Source organism: Prionailurus viverrinus, chromosome B4 (assembly GCF_022837055.1).
Source record: "Prionailurus viverrinus isolate Anna chromosome B4, UM_Priviv_1.0, whole genome shotgun sequence".
Lineage (NCBI taxonomy): Eukaryota > Metazoa > Chordata > Mammalia > Carnivora > Felidae > Prionailurus > Prionailurus viverrinus.
The window spans coordinates 42,916,238-42,923,672 of NC_062567.1; positions in this window are offsets into that span (position 1 = coordinate 42,916,238).

Genomic DNA, 7,435 nt, shown 5'->3' on the forward strand with positions numbered 1-7,435 from the left:
TGGTTTTTTCACAGGCACAAAAACAATAGAAGCAAGCAATAGAATTTTCTCTTTCTCTTAAGTAACCAAGCATTTTAAATCTTCAAAGATACAAATTTCTCTAATCGACAAAAGGAAACAAGAGAGAAATTTCTGATTGTGCCTGTAAATCAGGACACATTGCCAGGAATACTTTCTTCTTTCCCGTGATTCTTGGGGGTCCAAGCACATAGAAGAATTCAGGTACCCTTGACACTGTAATATCCTGGGTTTCAAGTTTCCGAAGCAAATTTTTTTAATTGAGGTATAATTTACACATAACATTATATTAGCTTCGGGTGTACAACATAAAGATTTAATATTCGTATACGTTACAAAATTATCACTACAGTAAGTCCAGTTGACATCTGTCACCATACATAGGGCCGTGGGAAGATAAGATGGTCTTGGAGACCTTCTATTAGTAGTGAAACATGCTGTCAACTAGGTATCAGGAGAAATCAGTTCTAGCCTTGGCCCTGCTGTTAACCCACTGTGTGAACTTGAGCAAGTTATATAATCTTTGTGGACCCTACTCCCCCAGAATGACTACCCTCTTCACTATTTTCACTATAAATCCCATGAATTTTAAAGATATTGCCTTCTAAAGGCATCTCGGTGGCCCAGTCGGTTAAGAGTCCAACTTCAGCTTAAGTCATGATCTCATGGTTTGTAAGTTCGAGCCCTGCATCGGGCTCTGTGCTGACAGCTCAGAGCCTGGAGCCTGCTTTGGATTCTGTGTCTCCCTCTCACGCTGTCCCTCCCTCACTCACACTCTGTCTCTCTGTCAAAAATAAATAAACATTAAAAAAAAAAAAGATATTGCCTTCCAAATGGCATCCCTAAAAATTTAACTAATAATTTTTCTACCTTTAGTTATCAGATGTATAATCACCCCCCAGAGCTTCTGATCATCATGAAGCAACCAGAGTTACCACAATGAGTTTACATCTTAGACAAAAGCAAAAACACTTGATAGCTCCTTTTCCCAACACCCAGGCCATGTATGATTTCTGGGATGCTTTTGATTATTGAAGGTAATAATCAGACCCTAGTTACAACTTCCCCAGGGCTGAGGAATCCCAGGCTGGGAACCAACAGACTGGATAATCTTCATCATCTTGGTAATTAGAGTTCTTATGAACTAAGACAAGGGAAGAATGGAAGGCAATAGTGTGTGTGTACAGGTAGAATCTCGATTCAAGAAATGTCATTAAAGGGAATTAATATTTAAGAAATGTCAGCTCTATGCCAGGAGTTTCAGATACAGAATTCCCATTAATCCCACAATAATCTCTAAAGTAGCCATGCAGAGGAGGAAAAAGGCACAAAGAAATTGAGAAAATTGCATGCACTGTGCAACTGGGATCAGAACCAGGTCTGTATGATTTTAATGTGCATAGTTTTTCAAAATTACCAAATTCTAAAACAAAACATGCCAATTTCCAGGCATGAACCAATCAACCAAATTTAAACTACTTTATTGAACAGATACCAGATACTACCTCTCCACAGGTTCCCAACTTCTTAAAATATAACGTTTTTGGTTTAATGTTTATTGCCAAACCTTTAGAATATCTATCCAATGTTAACTCTTTTTACTATACGCTCTTTTATCGTAGTAAAGCCAATTTCCTGACCTCTGGTCCATTTATCTGAAAGCAAACTGTGAAGTACTTCCAATCTACATCCTGGTGATTTTTAGTGACTTGGGCCAATGTGTTGTTTCGAGATATGAAAGCTTAGTTCTGGGATACTTTCTTCTATTATTCCACTGATAGTTTTTTCCCACTCATTATCTCTGTCTTCTCTTTCCAAAACTCCTTAGAGTTGAATATTGGACCAGTTGAACAGATATTCTAGTGGTTTTTTAATGTTTATTTATTTATTTTGAGAGAGAGAGGGAGAGAAAGAGAGAGAGAGAGCGAGAGAATGAGGGGGGAGGGGCAGAGAGAGAGGGAGAGAGAGAATCCCAAGGAGCTCCTTGGTGAGCATGGCTTGATGGACACAGGGCTGCATCTCACAAATGTGAGATCACCACCTGAGCCAACATCAAGAGGTGGATGCTCAAACCGAGGGAGCCACCCAGGCACCCCAACGCTCTAGTTTTTCAACTTTTCTTTCTGCATTTGGGAATAGGATTCAGCTACGAGTAAAAGAATATCCAACCAAAGAGCTTAAACACATTAGGGTTTGGTTTTTTCCTCACACGGGAAGTCAAGAGGTAGTTAGACTGGTATTATTTCAGAGGCTTATGAATGTCAGGGCAAAGAGCTCCTGGACTCTCTTGGTCTCTCTCCCATGGCCCAAGATATCTGCTGTAGTTCCAGCCATCACATATACATTCAAGGCGGGAATGAAAAGGATGGGGAAAGAAGTAGAAAGGGTGGCATTTGTATCAGGAAAACAAAGCCTTTCTAGAAATCTCCTGCAGATTTCAACTTGACCGGAAATATGTCAAAAGACAAATCCAACTACAGGAAAGTCTAGGAATGGAAGAGACACAAGAGAAAAGTGGATTGCCAAAGAGGAATGAGTCAACCTAGTGTCCTCTTTTCTGGGTTTTTTTTATTACTTTATGTAAGAATTCCTCAGTTTCATTTCCCAAACTCTGTTGAATTTTTTGATCTCTATTCTAATCTTTTTAATTTCTTTTTTTTTAAAGAAAGATTTTATTTTTAAGAAATCTCTACACCCAACGTGGGGCTTGAACTCACAGCCCCGAGAGCAAGAGTCACACATTCCACTGACTGAGCCAGCCAGTGGAATTAATTTAATTAAAATTAAAGAATTTTAATTTCTTTTTTTTTTTTTAATTTTTTTTTCAACGTTTATTTATTTTTGGGACAGAGAGAGACAGAGCATGAACGGGGGAGGGGCAGAGAGAGAGGGAGACACAGAATCGGAAACAGGCTCCAGGCTCTGAGCCATCAGCCCAGAGCCTGACGCGGGGCTCGAACTCCCGGACCGCGAGATCGTGACCTGAGCTGAAGTCGGACGCTTAACCGACTGCACCACCCAGGCGCCCCAAGAATTTTAATTTCTAAGAGCTCTTTCTTGTTTTCTCATATTTCCCTGTTTTTGTTTGTTTGTTTTAATGGCATCTATTCTTACTTAATCGCTGCAATATCTTCTCATCTCTCTAAAGATAATTGTAATTTTTTTTCAATTTTTTGCCCTTACATATTCTTTTTCTTCTAATTGATAGTTTTCCCACACACACTCTTTGATCTCTTATTTTGGTGGTGCCTTTCAAGAGTCTGATGATCCTTGGCTTAAAAATGAGACACCACGAAGTTGTTTGGAAAGGCTGTGTGGTTGGATCAGAATTGTCACCTTGTGGCCAGCAGAATATCATTCTGATCAGGTGTTAAGTCACTCTGTTGTTAGGAGATATATACCTTCCTCCCAGCTGTCACTATGTGTGAGTATTTTCTCTGGGGCCATTGAATTTTTCCACTGACTTTTCACTCTGATCTTCTCCAACACGATGGAGTTGGCGAACTGGGTCGAGTAGTACACCTGTCACCATAGTGGGAGTGGGGAGGATGATGGGGACTCAACAACTAGCATGTCCCAGAGCCAAAGATACTGTCAGTGTCTTCAGAGAAGGAACTCCCTGTTCTACAGGGATTAGAGACAGGTTGTCCCATAACGGTTCAGAGGTATAATAAATCCTTAGGGAAACTTTCAAACCATCTCCCTCTTCTCAGCCCCATTGCTCACCCCAGTTCCTTCCACTTGTCCTAGTGTCTCCAATTCTAGAGCCCTTCAAGGAGGTCTAGGGAACAAATCTCTTGATGCTCATCAATCTTCCTTTCCATAGGCACACTCGCGTTTCAGCCACTTCTATCTGCTAAGTCAGTTACCATCCTTCAAAACACTTTTCATCTCCCAGGTGTGACCACATCTCTTCTCTACTCCTGTCTCCCCTCCAATTCTCCTTTTCCTTATGGGTTTATGCCATTTTATTTTTTCACTATAATTCTGGATGGAGAGGGAAGGGTGGGAAGGGAGCTCAGATAGAAGTATGTGTTTTAAAGTCTAATTATATATTTTTCAGCTCCTCTAATCTCATAATACATTTCCCCCCAAGCCCTCATAACTATTTTATGAAGAATGTGGCACCTGTCTCCAGTATGAATATCCTTAGCAAGTTTATAAACATATGCTAAATTTTAAAAGTTTGATAAACACTATTCTGAAAACCCACATTTGGTTGGTAGTCCCTGTGGATTCGCCAAAGTAAATACAAGGAGGAAGAAGACAAAACAAACCTGGGTGTGTTTTTGTTCTATAAGTCACAGATAGATAGGGTTTGAGAAGTAAATTCAGCTCTTCCAATGTTATAAGATATGGGGGGTCAGGATAAAGTGAGCTAGGCTTGTGCATGAAAGAAGTGGTTGGACACCTGCAAAAAAACTGTGATTGCTAGGGGCAACCAAATTGTGAAATTGTATAAACAACCTCAAGATAATTGTATGAAAGAAAATGCATTTTCAAAAGCTAAGAGACCTCGAAGAAACAAAGATCTAGCCTAACCATAGGGAAAAAATTAATGCACTTAGGGATTATCTCCTAAGAATGGTTTGTGAAGTAAACCTTTTGATCTAATAAATCTAATTCTAGGGATTTGTTCTACAGATACCATTGCCCAGGTGTTCAATTATATACATTCAAGGTTTGTTTTGTTTTGTTGTGCTTTGTTCTGGAGAATTTTTAACAACACCACAGAGTGGAAACATCCTATACATCCTTCAGTAAGGTCCACCAGACCAGTGGATCCAGTGGCCACAGGAAAGATAACCTGAGCTACAAGCATAAACAAAAGACACCAGCAAGGTCATTGGTGCAGCAGGGAGCAAGGACACATTGGCCTGTGCAGAACCCATTTAGCAGTGACGTTGCAAGCTGCTGATGCTCTCAATCTCTCCAGATCTCTGCCTGGCATTTGGGGGCAAGGTGGGCCTCCTTAAACTGAACAGATCTCTGGTACAGAACATGGGAGGAGCCTGGACTTCCTTCTCCACCTGGGAGTAAAGAGGAGCCTCTCCTTTCCCTGCCAGGATGTATCAGAAGAGGCCCAGTGGAGAGTCATGATTTTCACCATCACCCAGAGCTGATAAAATCACGTCCACTACAGTGTCCGTGGAGAGTACGTAGGACCTCCAGGATCTGTGGACAATGGCAAAAGATCTAATACCCATGTCATCAGAGTCCCAGAAGGAGAGAAGAAAGAAGACAGAGATAAAACGAGGTATTATCACAGAAATAATGGTTGAAAGCTTCCTAAATTTGCCAGACACATAAACCAAATTTGCCAAGAGACATTTGAGCAAACCACCAACCAGACAAACCCAAAGAAATGCACCCCAAGACACGTCACAGCCAAACTCCTGAAAGCTGAAAATATGGGGGAAAATCTTGAAACCAGCCAGAGAAAAACAGAGGCAAAACGATCAGAAGGGCAGATTTCTCACCAGGAACCATGGGTGCCAAAAGGACTTGGCAAAATATTTTTCCAGTGGTGGAAGAATAGAACTGTCAATCCAGAAATCTATGTACAGAAACGATATCCTTCCGGAATTAAGGACAAATCAAGATATTCTCAGATGAAGGAAAACTAAGAAAATGTGTTACCGGTAGAACTGTCCTAAAAGAATGTTGGATGTTCTCCAAACAGAAAGGAAATAAGAGAAGGAAACTTGGAACATCAAGAAGCAGAGAAGAGAGTACACAGTAAGCAAAAATATGTACAAATACAGTAAGCTTTCCTTCTCCTTTTGAGTTTTCATAATTATGTTTGATGGCTGAAGCAAAATTTATAACACTGATGTAGTTCTTAATGTACATAGAGGAAATATTTAAGACAATTACAAAAAAGGAAGGTAACTACATGTGAAGGGAGGAAAGGTTTCTATACTTCACTCAAACTGGTAAAATGATGCCAGTTGACTCTAATAAGTTATGCATATATAGTATAACACCTGCAGCAACCACTAAAAATGCTATACATTCAAAAACACCACTAATAAATCAAAATGGAAAAATGTTTAACTAAGCCAAAAGAAGGCAGAAAAAAGTAAGCAGAGAAACAAAAAGCAGAGAACAAGTGGAAAACAAAAAACAAAATACGTTAAGCCATAACATGTCAATAATTACATTAAATACAACTGGTTTAAAGACACCAATTAAAAGACACAAGTTGCAGATTGGATTTTAAAATATGACCTGCTCGGGGCGCCTGCGTGGCTCAGTCAGTTAAGCGGCCGACTTCGGCTCAGGTCATGATCTCGAGGTCCATGAGTTCAAGCCCCACATGGGGCTCTGTGCTGACAGCTCAGAGCCTGGAGCCTGTTTCAGATTCTGTGTCTCCCTCTCTCTGACCCTCCCCCGTTCATGCTCTGTCTCTCTCTGTCTCAAAAATAAATAAACGTTAAAAATAAATAAATAAAATAAAATATGACCTGCTCAACTGTATTTGCTGTCTACAACAAATCTATTTTGAATAATGATATAGGCAGAGTGAAAGTAAAAGGATGGGGGAAATATATGTCACTGAAGCATTAATAAAAAGAAAGCAAGAGTGGCTATATTAATATCAGATAACGCAGACTTCAGAGAAGAGAAAATTACCAGAGACAGAAAGGTACTTTATACAATGATAAAAGAGTTCATCCACTAAGAAGTCACAGTAATTCTGTGTACGTATGAAGCAACAGAGACGCAAAATATGTGAAGAAAAAACGGATAGGAGAAATAGACAAATCCACAATTGTGGTTGGAGATGCCAACATCTCTAAATAATTGATATAACAACTAAAGCAAATATGAACAAGAGTGCAGAAGAACTCTCGCATACCATTAGCCAATAGGTCCTAATTGACATTTCTAGAACACCTGTCCCAACAACAGAATATACATTCTAATACACATTGAACACATACCAAATGCACTATATATTGGGCCATAAAACAAACTTCAACAAATTCAAAGGAACTGAAAAAAAATGGAACAAAGCTAAAAAATTAGTAACAGAAAGATATTAGGAAAATAGCTAAATACTTGGAAACTAAACAACACACTTCCAAATAATTTGTGGATCAAAGACATCTCAAGGGAAATCAAAAAGTACATTTAACTGGGTAAAAATGAAAATGTAACATATTAAAATTTGCGAGACACAGTAAAGCAGTGCTAAAAAAAAATGTATAGCACTAAACGCATACATTAGAAAAGAGGAAAAGTCTCAAATCAATAACCTAAGCTCCCACCTCAAGGACCTAGAAAAAAAAGAAAAAAGAAAACATACTCAAAGCAAGCAGAAGGAAGGAAATATAAAAATAAGGGCAAAAATCGGGAGGAGCCGAGATGGCAGAACAGCATGGAAGTTTTCTGCGTGTCTCGTGTCCATGAA